Source organism: Trematomus bernacchii, unplaced genomic scaffold (genome assembly GCF_902827165.1).
Source record: "Trematomus bernacchii unplaced genomic scaffold, fTreBer1.1, whole genome shotgun sequence".
Lineage (NCBI taxonomy): Eukaryota > Metazoa > Chordata > Actinopteri > Perciformes > Nototheniidae > Trematomus > Trematomus bernacchii.
The window spans coordinates 4,985,547-4,998,357 of NW_022987821.1; positions in this window are offsets into that span (position 1 = coordinate 4,985,547).

Below are 12,811 nucleotides of genomic sequence, written 5' to 3' on the forward strand. Positions count from 1 at the left end.
ATTATTTAGTGCAATGATAGTGATGAATTTGAACATTATCAAAAGTGGACAATACTGAAACTAGACTTGTTATGCTCTCTTTTCATTTGTTAGACCACATTCTTCTGTCCACACACACAACTAATTCTTCAAATATACAGCTTTCTGGCATTCAAATGATCATATCCATAAGTACAACGACATAACGAGGTTAAAAGAAACCAAATGTTGACCAAATTGTACGACTGTATAGTTATTTTTCTGATAATTAAGATTTAAAGTGAACTATTCAAAGCAATAATATGTTGTTTACAGTTGGGCAGGGCCTTTCAATAATGATAGTAAAGGGGTAATGGTCTTTGTGTGTTCCTTCACATAAATTGTTAACAGTATAATTACATTTAATATGTGAAAATATAATCATATAAGTGGCCTATGTGATATTTCCCTCGATTGAAATGCCTCCCCTAAGTGATAGACATCAGCGGTCTCCAAGACTCACTCTAGATGAAGGTGACATCCAACATTTAACCCCTTAGTCTTGATTTAGGGATTAAACACGCACATCCCTCGCCAATAGCACTTTTTCATGGAGTGACTTTGGCCGCCGTCTGCCCTGAGCACTTGAAAGCGCTGAGCATTAACCCTCGCCCCTGGCACATGATCAATACAGCTTGGGAGTCACACGCACCCTAGCAGGCGCGCACGCACACACAAACAGAATCATGCCTTCCATCATTGAAACTATTAACACCATGCCAAGATCGATCAGTCACCCCCGGCTCTCCCTCCTCCAGTTCCCCCCCCCCCCCCCTCGCTCATCAAGCATTCGTGTGCAAGTGCTGGATGCACTTATGTGCACGCGTGTGATCATAAGTGCATTGAATATGTGTGCTCTGCAGAAGCATCCAACTGTTTTTCCTCACTTTTTCTATCATGCTTGACAGCGGGCATCCCTTCCTATAAGGAGGAAACATTCTCAGTTGGGCCAAACGCTTGATAAAATGCATGATAAAAATGTGCATGAAGTGGAGGAAAGATGTCCCCGTATCTGAATACAGTAGTTGACCTTTTGCAGAGAGGAGGAGGCTTCCGCAGCACTCTGATGGCAGGAATTCAACTGCAGGTTCACAGTGTAGCGCTCAGCAACTATCTCCTCCCCAGCGGTGCCATAAATAATGGGAGGCAATCTGCCTCACTGAGACGTGGGAAATGTAGTCATCTGGAGCGCAGTGGTGTGACCAGCTAAATGCTGCTAATTGATATGGACAGCAGGAGCTTCTCAGTGTGTGGGATTAGAAGGTGGCGAGAGCATGACGTGTTTCCAGGCTGTGACGTCCTCGCCAATATGGATCACAGTGGACAAAATCAATCCATTTTTCTACATGTATTTCCCTTCTTTGATCTCTATCAAACATGTTGTAAATGCATCCAGCTTCGAGACACATCAGTATTCGACCGAGCTTATTTTTCCCCTCGTCCATTGATTGATGTATCCTTTCAGCATGTACACCCCTGCTATCCACAGGGATGAATAAACCACAGATGAGCAGCATTCTGCAGGTAGTACACACACAAACACACACACACACACAGCACAATCACTTAATGTATACAGAGGCATGCACATACAGGTGCATAAAGGAACACACGCAATGCTCTCAAGCTTTGACTGTACCTTTTAGTACTTCCCATCAGTCACTTTGTTGCATCTGTCATGGATGCTCACTTGTCTGGCAGCAGTGTGTGTTTTTCTATGCCGGGCCCCCCCTTTGCGTTTAACTCCCCGCCCTGTGAGTGGAGACGGGACAGCCCTGGGTCTACTCATTCGACATGCTTTACGAAACGCAACAGATACGAAACAGACAAGCATGACCGGAGAGATGCATGTCTCATCGAAGAGTCGTCTATTCGGCCGTGCTTGACAAGCTAATAGGGCCATTTTGTGACTGATAGGGGGCCATTCGCTGCCATTATGACCAGGCGTGAGTTATGGAGTTGATTTGCCCCCTCTTTTGTAGGGTAACGATACAAACAGGAAATAGATGCACGGTTGAAAAAGATACAGGGTCATGTGCTGGGTGCAGTGCGACATAAGGTCTCAATCTTTCTCAGTCTCAATGACAGACCTAATTGTGATCCCCTTTACCCACGGACAGGCAATTTATAGGATATTCACCTTGGGGGACTATTTATATATGAACAAGTGCCAGAGAATAGGCTACTTACTCCAGGGGGCATTGCAGTATGATTGACTTGCCTGGATGCTTTGCAGAGAGCCCTTTGGAGAGTCACCAGTGCCCTCTTGTGTCTAAATCCATCCCAGAAGTGGCTGAACACTCCTTCAGAAATATATTTATTTGGGGTTTCACTCAAGAGACGAGAGCCAATGAAGTGAACACTTAAAGAGTGCGCTTTTGAGTGAATCCGTAAAGTCTAAGGTGGTATTTGATGGTTGCAGTGAAATCCGAACGCATGTAGTTCGATGACCCGAGGGACTCTCGCTGCAAAATCTGTCGCCACTGAACCGAACTCAGCAGAGAACCCTTCAGATTCACAGTGTGTGTGACATTATTGCAAAGAGTAAGCTTTTACACAGGAGGAGGTGGGGCCAGTTCAAGCTGGGGTAAAAGGCAAATAATGGAGCGGCGGCTTCTGGTGACTCAGCAAGGCAAAGCAAGTTGCATGCTCATAAATCCACAGGCTGAAATCAGATACATCGACTTCTGTCTCGTGGAAATCTTTCTTTTCTATCCAATATCTTGCTTCTACAACCGGCAAAATTGTACCAGTGTTTAAAAGGCAGCTTCCCTCCTTGTAGCAGTTTCCTGAAAACATGTGGAAAATCATGAAGAAAAGCACATTTTTGCATATCCCTGGAGCAGAACCACGTTTTCTTCGTAGATGAGCAATTATTTGAAGGTAATTAGCAGATTTAGCATGCCAGTTAGAAGGAGAATAACCTTTTTTGTAATGTAAATCCGTTTAAGTGAAGTCATTGTAACTAGACGTCAGTGCCACTATAATAAGGTGGTTGTGCTTGCATGTCACGCTGCAGCCACGGGGTGTAATCAAGACTTTGCATCTCATCTGTCTCGTCTGGCCCAGACTGTTACTTTGATATTATGCAAACAAGGGCACAAAATCCAGCGTCATGGAAGTTCAATCTTGCAAAGGGAACCATAAAACGCTCAGTGTTATTTTTAGGTAATCTGTCACAATATGGAGCAAATTGTCATAACAAGACAGACAGAACGATAGCCATTATTTACATGCTACACTATATACAGTATAGTAGGAGTTAATTATGCCATAGTAGTATTTATATGAATTCTGCATGACATGAAACGGCTCGAGGGAAATCATGCAAACAAAACAATCCTGCCAATTATTACATATGTATCTCCCGCGCTCTGCAACAGACTCAAACCACATCCTGCTTCCCTGTTGACAGCCTAAGACTTCATCGCACCATAATTAGCTTTGAGGTGGCGGCTGAAAGTAAACAGATAAACTAATAAAATACACAGCGGCTATAAAGAGCTCCTCTCTGACTGATCTGGTCTGTGGCAGGGGAAAGCTGGTGACTCGAGCGCTGTGCTTAAACAGAAGTTGTTCAATATGTTCTGCTTGCTGCGTAATTAGGTCGCAGGTTTTTGTGTCTGAAGTGTGTGTTAACGCTGAGAGCAGGCGTGTGTCCGTGTGGATAGCCTGGACTTGTGCGTATGTTTGTGCAGGCGTTGAATCTGTCAGCTTGCATGTACCTATCTATGTGTGTGTGTGTGTGTTAACGTGTATCTGCGTGTGTGCACTTTTTGGGCAAATCACCTTCATTATAAATGTGTCTCATTACAGTAATGAGACGATTTCATTATCACTTAAACGACCTTGTCCCTGGTGCTAAACAAGGCCGGCTGTTACAAACCCAGTGGGCTTCTTGAGTTGATTCGCAGCAAGGGGCCGAGCAGGTGGGCGGGCCGGCAGGTGTTGCCAGCTGACATTTGAACGGAGACATCCAAGTGTGTTTGATTGTGGATGAGAGTTTATGAGATGAATAGTTAATAGATGGGAGTTTTACTCTTGTCAACATTCTATACACACTTCAGTATTATTAGTGGGTGTGGAAAGCTAGTACATCAATCCGCATATATACGTCCTTGGGCGGGTTAGGTTATACAAATGTTTTTTCTAACCCTTTTGGCTAGCTCATTCTTGATAAAATAAGAAAAAAAACTATAACCATTGTAGATCCATAGTGTGTTTAAGGAGAGCAACTGATAAAAGTGAACAGGAACGTCACAAAATGCCTCGTCAGTCATTACTGCATTAACACAGTAAGGGACAGAGAGCAGAGGGTTGAACTTGGCCCCATTAAGACCACATTGCAAACAACGTCGTCTGCCAACATACTATATTGTACAAACACATAGCACATATCTCTGTTACATTGGCCTGGGTCCAGACCTCTGAATCACCCCCTCGCTTAGGTGCGGAGTTGCTGCATTCATACCTCGCCCACTACCATCAGGCCAACACTAGACATAATAACCCTCACCTTTTGCAAACAGGTTCATAACAAACAGTATTCCAGGGTGGGTGAATGGAGTAAAAATTGCATTATATAGGACGTATTTAATGATATTTTCTAGACTGAACGCCCACTGAGATATGGGTCAAGACCGGTTAAGTCAGTCAAGCATTTCCCCAGAGGAGTAGGTATTGTGTTGTGACTTTGAGGGGTTGGGGGATTTCCTGCAATCTCAGGAGGTGGAACTTCTGTTGAGGCCTGGGATCTTTTTATTCAAACATCTATGTCTCTAGACAATAGATAAATGAGCACCTTCAATCCCACTTTCTCTTTGCTGGGCAATACCTGGCTGCCACTAAGATCTCCTCTCATCCCTTCTAAGCACTCAATCTGTTTGGTGAGTGACCTTTAGTTGTTGGAGAGCTTATCTCCTGCTTTTAAAGCGCCCTGCACCCCTGAACTAATCCTTGGAGCCACACTGCTACCCTAATCCCCACTCCCTGCAGTCCTCATTCACTCTTTGCTTTCACTCTAATTGTCTCCAAGGCACTTCAAAGCTCACAACGGTTTGTTTCCCTGTGTGTTTTTTTTGTGTATATGAGGGACTTAACTGATCTGTTGGCATATGTATGCCTCAGCACCTCATCCGTGAATATCTGAGGCACTAAAGCTTGGTCCCAGTGTGTCAGTGTGTGAGCATGTTTTTTTATGAGTTTTAGCGGGAAGGGTCCAGTGACCACACAGCCATCAGGATGCATTTAGGAGGATTGCCACTGTGTAGGAAGGGATCAGGACCAGAGTCAGAACCAGAGCTGCACAGGCAGGAGCCCAGAATCAGTATTCAGTGGGTTAGTGGTGTGTGTGTGTGCGCTTGTGTGTGTGTATATGTGCAGCAACCCCAAGGGTAACAGTTCCTGGTCACAGTCTGTTGATGAAAGTAATTGCCAGTGGAGGGCAACCTGCAGCTGAGGCCCAGAGATGGTGTGTGTGTGTGTGTGTGTGTGTGTGTGTGTGTGTGTGTGTGTGTGTGTGTGTGTGTGTTGTGTGTGTGTGTGTGTGTGTGTGTGTGTGTGTGTGTGTGTGTGTGTGTGTGTGTGTGTGTGTGTGTGTGTGTGTGTGTGTGTGTGTGTGTGTGTGTGTGTGTGTGTGTGTGTGTGGGTGTGTGTGTGTGTGGTGTGTGTGTGTGTGTGTGTGTGTGTGTGTGTGTGTGTGTGTGTGTGTGTGTGTGTGTGTGTGTGTGTGTGCAATTCAAGGCTGTTGCTTTTGTCCACTGAACCAATACTCCAAACACACTGTGCATTTCTGCTTAGAAACATGCCCAAATAAGCAGCGTTTGAAGCAGGGGGCAACCTCAGTGAAGCTTATGCAGGTGGCTTCCACAGTGTTGGCCTAATGGGTGTGTCCATGTTTCCGTCTGTAACCCTGTCACAGTGTGTTTTCAGTGTATGAAAAATGTATGTCACATGACATTTTTTAACAAGTTTTCTAGATGTATACCCTTCCACTATTGTGCTGCTATTCAACGGTCTAAGGTGGAATATGTGAGTTCACTTTCGCCGGACAGCTGCTGTATGAAAGTTTGACTCACGCCTCCAAAAGTTGTCTGTCAATAAAAGGTTTGCTATCACAGTACAGCACTGACACAGAGGCAGCAGATAGGGTCAGTAGGAGTGGGTGTCGGCAGCTCACTCACTCTAAGGCAGTTTTATGGGTGAGTACCTCTCATTCATGGACAATCTAAAAAGAGTAAACCCACCTGAAATCACTTTACTCACCTATTGAGGCTATCCCATAAATCTTTGGGACTTAAATGTATGGCTTTCTGGTTATGGCATAAGGCAGTATAAATTATATACTCCTTTAAAGACTAAAAACAAAGCAAGTCACCATTTCCCTAACAGATGGGTTCCTTTTTGAAGGACAGTGAAGAGCATTGTTTTAAAGCAATACAATCAATGGTGTGACTGCCTGAGAGTGCATTTATTAATCACCACCACTTATCTATATTTGCAATCTTCCAGCCTCTTGGCCTTTAGACTGGTAATCTGTTGACGCTGATGTGGGTGTGTGTGTGTCTTTTTTGTGGGCAACATTCTTAAGGGTGGGGGAGTAATGTCCCAAGACATGCTATTTTTGTTAAAGCATTTGTCTCAAACAATGATGAACCTAAACCATATTAAGTGTCAGATGTTGTTATGTCAAATCTCCAGCAGAGGGCAACCAACACTAACAATTAACATCACACTTTCCCTTCAAGACTGCAATGGTTTGTTGAAATTGAATAGGGGCTTTGTGGCAAACTGTGGAATTGATATTTCTTCCTTCTAATCTTTTATGAATCCTCACAAGAATAATATGAACTTGTTCATTTATGTCCTATATAACGCTCCCACAGCCCCCCTCAGACTTCTGGTTATTTAAAATGAAAGAAACCAGGGTTTCCTACACATGTTATATTAGGCTCACAAATGCTAATGGGAATGCACCTGCATGAAATATATTCTGGATGAAGGTGTGGTGCATGTGTGTTTTGTCCACTGCTGAGACTACTGAACCAAACTGGCCTCCAATTGCACCATGACCCAAGCAGTCTGCATGTGGCTCATACAAAATAAATGTTAGAATGGAGGGCAGGCGAGTGTTGGGGCAGACCTGCAGAGTGACAAGCACCGCAAGCGAAATAAAACAGAATTCAGAGAGCAATAGACCGAGGGACCATGTGGCAGAGGACTCGAGCCCCGAGGCCCTTCCAATCTCTCTTAAAGAGCCACTTCATGAGCAGAACAAGCTGTCCTTTTTTCCACAGAATTAACGTCAGACTTACTCACTGTTTTGTTACCAGGAAGTGGCTCGTAGATCACCAGTTAATAAAGCAAAGCACAAAAGCTGAGGTGTCTCCCGGCCTGATTACAATAGCACTGGTTGCTTTGTGGAAAACACAAAAGCAGCGTTAGGTTTTAATTAAAAGCCGTCCCAGGTGAACAATAAGCAGGATATTGCCCAGGTAGTCATCTTTTGTCGCAGTTTGCAAAAGGGGCGTAGCACAGGATGCGGGGTCTGACATGAGGATGATTGGAGCGGTGTCAAATGAACATCTCTGGAGAGCAGACAGGTGTTCAGAGGAAAATCACAAGGGCGACGTTATCAGGAGCGTTCATATAGCACTTATGACTCACGCAGGACAGGTAAAAGAGGCATGATGCTGAGGGGAAGGGCACTGCATGACAAATAGGATTGGATTGCTAATAAGTTTTGAGCTCAATAATAGATCAATGGGGTTCGGACAGCATGAGTAATGCATGTGCGTGATAAGTTGGCTTGGCTTCAACTCAAGCACAGAGGGCATCCATGCACAGTGTGTTTTATGTGGAGGGTTTACTTTAGTTGATGTCATTTAAATGCTTGAACAGGTCTAATAGTCAGATGTTAAGTTATGCTGGCATTGATTGGAGTTTAGCATTAATCAAATTTGTATTGCATGAAGGTTAAAGTGATGAAAAGTCCACGGAAATGCATTAGATTGGGAGCAATTACCTTTGCTGAGACTGCATGTTGGGAAATAATGTATCCCCTGCTGCTGTAATTCAGAATACCTACTAATTGTTCCTCCAAAGAAAAGTTTTAATTTGCAGTCACAGCAGCAGATACTTCAACAAGAACTTACATCACGCTAAAGAAACCTTGAATCATCACAAAGTAAACTTTATGCAGCCGCGTTAAATCATCTAAATAAGATTCTCATACACTAATCATGTCATAGGTACAAGAATTGTCTGTGTTTGAAGGTTGTTTTTGACTTTCCTTATTGAGTATTCATTTTCTAAACTTCTCATTATTTTTGATTGAAATCTTGTGGTATTTAAATTATTTTAAGTGTTTGTAAACTCGGACTAACAAGTGTGTTGGACTGCATTTCTCATGAGGCCTTGCATGATACAGCACAGGTGTGCTCGATTAGACCTCATTACAAGGTGCTGGTTTGCCATGTGGCTAACTTTTGCCTCGACAAATGTGTGTGTTTGAAATAATTGAAGTCGAGCTGACTTTGCAGAATGGTTAGTGTTCTGCACATTGTGTTTGTGAAACAAGGAGTTAGCTTTACAAAGAATTTTGAGGAGAGGAAATAGGGCTTGCATTAATATCCTGCACCTGATAGCTAAAGACCACAATACAGTTATTTTCTGTCCTTTCCTGTCAGATCTTTGTACTCAAACAGTTAGCCACTGGCACCTGTTTTCTTACAATCTGTCACACACTTGAAGTCTGTCGTCCTGAGGGACATCGGCTCAAATCGGACACCTGCCATGTTCTCTGTCCCCCTGTGCCTTTGCATCTGCCTGCCATGCATTCACCTTTGCCCTTGTGTCACAATAAACAGCGTAGAACTGGATTTCTCTGAATTTCTGCCATAATGAATGAGTGGAACAGCTTGAAAGGATGCCTGAAACGTCCTAAAGAACCATTTGAATTACATCAAAAACCTGCTTTCCCACCAACAGTGAATTTTACCATAATAGTATGCAATACTGTTAGAAAAATATCACTCGTCACCGGCTTGGTCTTCAAAATCAGGATACATGTATTTTATTATCCTCTCAAGAATGGAAGTAGTCATCACACACAGGGCAGCGTGGGACAAATAGTTCGCAGGACAGTGTCCTTCGAGAGAGGGTGTTACAGTCATAAGATGGAGAATACCGGTTCAAAGCAGTATTCAATGTTTAGTTCAGATTAGCTAAGGCCTGCGTAAGCAATACACATGACAGTCATATGTCTATCATCAGCTTTATTTGAAGAGACTCTAGGTCCATTTTTAAAACACATACAACACTCAAATATCAATTATCATATTCCTAAAACAGTGTGTCCTGACGCTCTTCTAGGTAATCATACATCCTGTTACGTACACAGCTACGTAGGGCCTTTGCTATCATGTACTACTCTGATATTAGAAGAGAACATTCAGTACAAACAAATACAGTAGGAATGTGGTGAACAAAGGGTGAAATTAAACAAGTTGTTCATCCCTGCTATGCTCAAAGAAGTTAAGGTCAAATGGCCTGCTGTGCTGCTTTGTTTTCACGAGTAACCACCAAAAGGGAAAAGACAAATCTAACAAGTACAGTACACAGCAAAGTATCTCATTACAAACCATAAATCATTGCTTACCACAGGGTGTGCAACGAGCTAGTAAACAAACCTGTGTCATGGAGGTTCAAGAAAAAACATGTTTTAGCATGACTTATGTTTGAGTCAAACATACAAGCTACTACAAAACCCTCCATGCCATCATGCCATGACAAAAGACCAGGAATGTCCTCTAATTACCCTAAACTGTTTTTAAAACCTAGATGCATGATGTATCTTCAAATTAAGAATGTTGTCTTTGAACCATTGCATTATCCAGATGCTACAGATTGCATAACACCTAAAGGACAGGTTTGACAGCCAGAACGTGACAATCAAATATCCTACAAGCCTAGACGTGTGTTTGTCAAAAAGGAACGGTTGAAACTCTGTGACAACGAAAAGTAAGTGTGTTTACAAAGGGCAAAAGCAGACAGATGACATAAGAGTTAGTCTATGTAAATGTCAATCAACACGTACATACAGTATGTTTGATCTGATGTTTTTGTCAGACTGAGAGCTAATGTAAATGTCAGGCAAGTTGTTTACAGCCATAGGGAGGCGGTGTCTTGTGATCCCACCTCTCTGACGTTGTGTTTCAATATTACTCTCCTCATCCAACAAGTCCAACCACAACCTGTTGCCAGTGGTTGAAAATGCTCCATCATATGTTAAATCATGCTAACGATAACTTGACATTAAGGGACATTTAGCATCAGCAAAATGATCAAAACTGACCTCATTTAAGTGACTCAAACATCCAGCTCCACTTTCATGTGGCTCGACGTCACTGCTACAGCTACATGCTCCTTATATAATAAACAATACACTATAATCTGAGACTCTAAATGCAATTGCTAGGCAACAGCTATAACTACTCTCAGTCCATGCTACACACTTCCTTTAACATATACCTTTGTTGTTCGGGTAGGGTTAATTTATCCCTCTAGAATTGCACCAGAACATCACACACGCTAATCAAAAGGGCACTTTGCCTGACCACAAGGGCCCTTGGGAGGTAACAGGGCAATTAGTGAGGCTAAAGGAACAAGCATGAGCTGTAAGGGTTATTGGGCCAACTAGAGGAGCACTTAGTCCTTGGTCCGACAAGACCATCACGACTCTAGGACACAGGCCTTTAATAATCTTTTTAAAAAAGGACACCTCCGCATTCAGCACATCACTGCCTAAGACATTTACAAATGATCTCTTTTTAAAAGGATGGCGATGGAGATGACTTAATTAAATGTGCAGGTTTATCTTACTGTGGGGGGTATAATTAAAGTATGGTACAGTCTGGTATACATCTGGTCTTTGTTTTAGCACTGGCAAATAACAGTGTGTGTTGACCTTAATCCACACAGTGCCAGCCTTCACTTGCAGGGCTGCTTTTTAAAAAAGGAGGTGAGCAGCGTGAAAGACTTGATGGGATTCTAAAGTTAGGGTTCGGAAGTCCTCATCCTGGTCTCCTTTTGACAGGAGAAGCAGCAAGGAGCGAGACTAAATTTACCCAGTCTGGGTCGTAGCAAGATATTTCTTTCCATAAGAATCTCTGATGTAGAGCATGAGAGACATCTCAGACTGCAGCACACAAATTGTGCAGCGTAGGACTGTGGGTGGGCTACCTCCTTGGGCCAAAAAAAAAACACGCACAAAGGCAAGAGCATCTTCCATTTATTTGGGGAAAAAGATTCTCATTGCAGCATAAGCAAGAGTTGCTGTTATTCGCATGTCATCACGCAGCAGTGCTTTACTCCTTTTGGCTGCTTTGATGCCATGCTACTTCTATGAAGATGAGTGATAGTGACATCAGGAGTCCTTAAAGTAGGAGCAGAAAGGATATGGCTAATGGGTTGCAAAATCTACAGTTACTTTTTCCTAAAATGCAGCAGAGATAATGACCCTGGCAGAGAAGAAAATAGACAAACAGCTGTGGAATAAATTGAGGATAATTGTGCATATTGTTACAGAGCCATTATGCAAAAATAATATGCAAAAAAACCCTCTGTTCAGTGGGAACGTTCTTCAGAAGACTTTCAGATAATACACGAGTTGCTTGTGAAAGTTGTGCCTGGAGAGCTCTTAAATTATGCATAAGACTAGAGCAATGGTAACTTAGAAACTAAACCAAATACTCACTATAGAACAAAATATGAAAAATACATTGTGCAAATTCACCACCCTCCAAATAACACATGTTTAGTGTTCAACCACATATTCTCAACCCACGTCCAAGGAGCCGGATGAAGTCATGCTATCATGGTTTGCTAATGCCGGCCTGCCCTTGTGTATCTCCAGGCTCTGTTTCTGCTCAAATACTTCTATCTGCTGCTTTATCAGAGGAGTGGGAGGCATGTGATTAGGTTGCTACAATAGCTGCTGTGTCCCTTTTCAATAAGCGGAGGTAACAGAGGTAACATCGCTCTCATTACTTACAGAGCGCTGGGGAAAAGACGTGGGATCACAATGTGGATGCCATTAAGTGTATGATGATTATAATGAAAATAGGACGGATGTGTTTGAACAGTTGCCGACAAAAAGGTTCCTTTGTGAGTGTCACCCTATTTTTCCCGGTCGTTTTGATATTTAATGATGGTCTTCTGCGTACAAAATGTGAAACACGTATGCATGTATTGCAGCCTACGGCACTTGGCTCTGTATATCTAAACTTTGGAAATGTAAGTGTTCCCATGGTAAAAGCAAACACCAAAAACAGCTCTCATAAATATAATTAACTCAGCTTAAGCATCAGTGTTGACAGCCTCAAATAGAACTACTGTAAGACTAATTGCTTTCAATATGTGGCTGCTTCAGTATACAAACGCTGGAAGATTATGTCATTTGGAAAAGGGGAAACACTCAAAAATTATCACACATCCCCAAAAACACTAAAAATCCAGCGCTGCCTGACACTTACAGGATATACACTTTCAACATCTACAAACACTGAGTACAGCTGCAATAACTAACAGCAAGTTGCATCAACATCCCCAAAAGGCTCATAAAAAAGTCAAACAGTGTAAGCTACACCAGACTACAGAAGCATTTAGTGTCAGTATTGAAATCCATGTTCTTTCCTTCTGTCTTTTTTAATCCACCCACCATCTATTCAATGATCTGCTATTAATGTGGAACGTGTGACACAAAGTGTGAAATTACATTTGAATTGGGAATGTT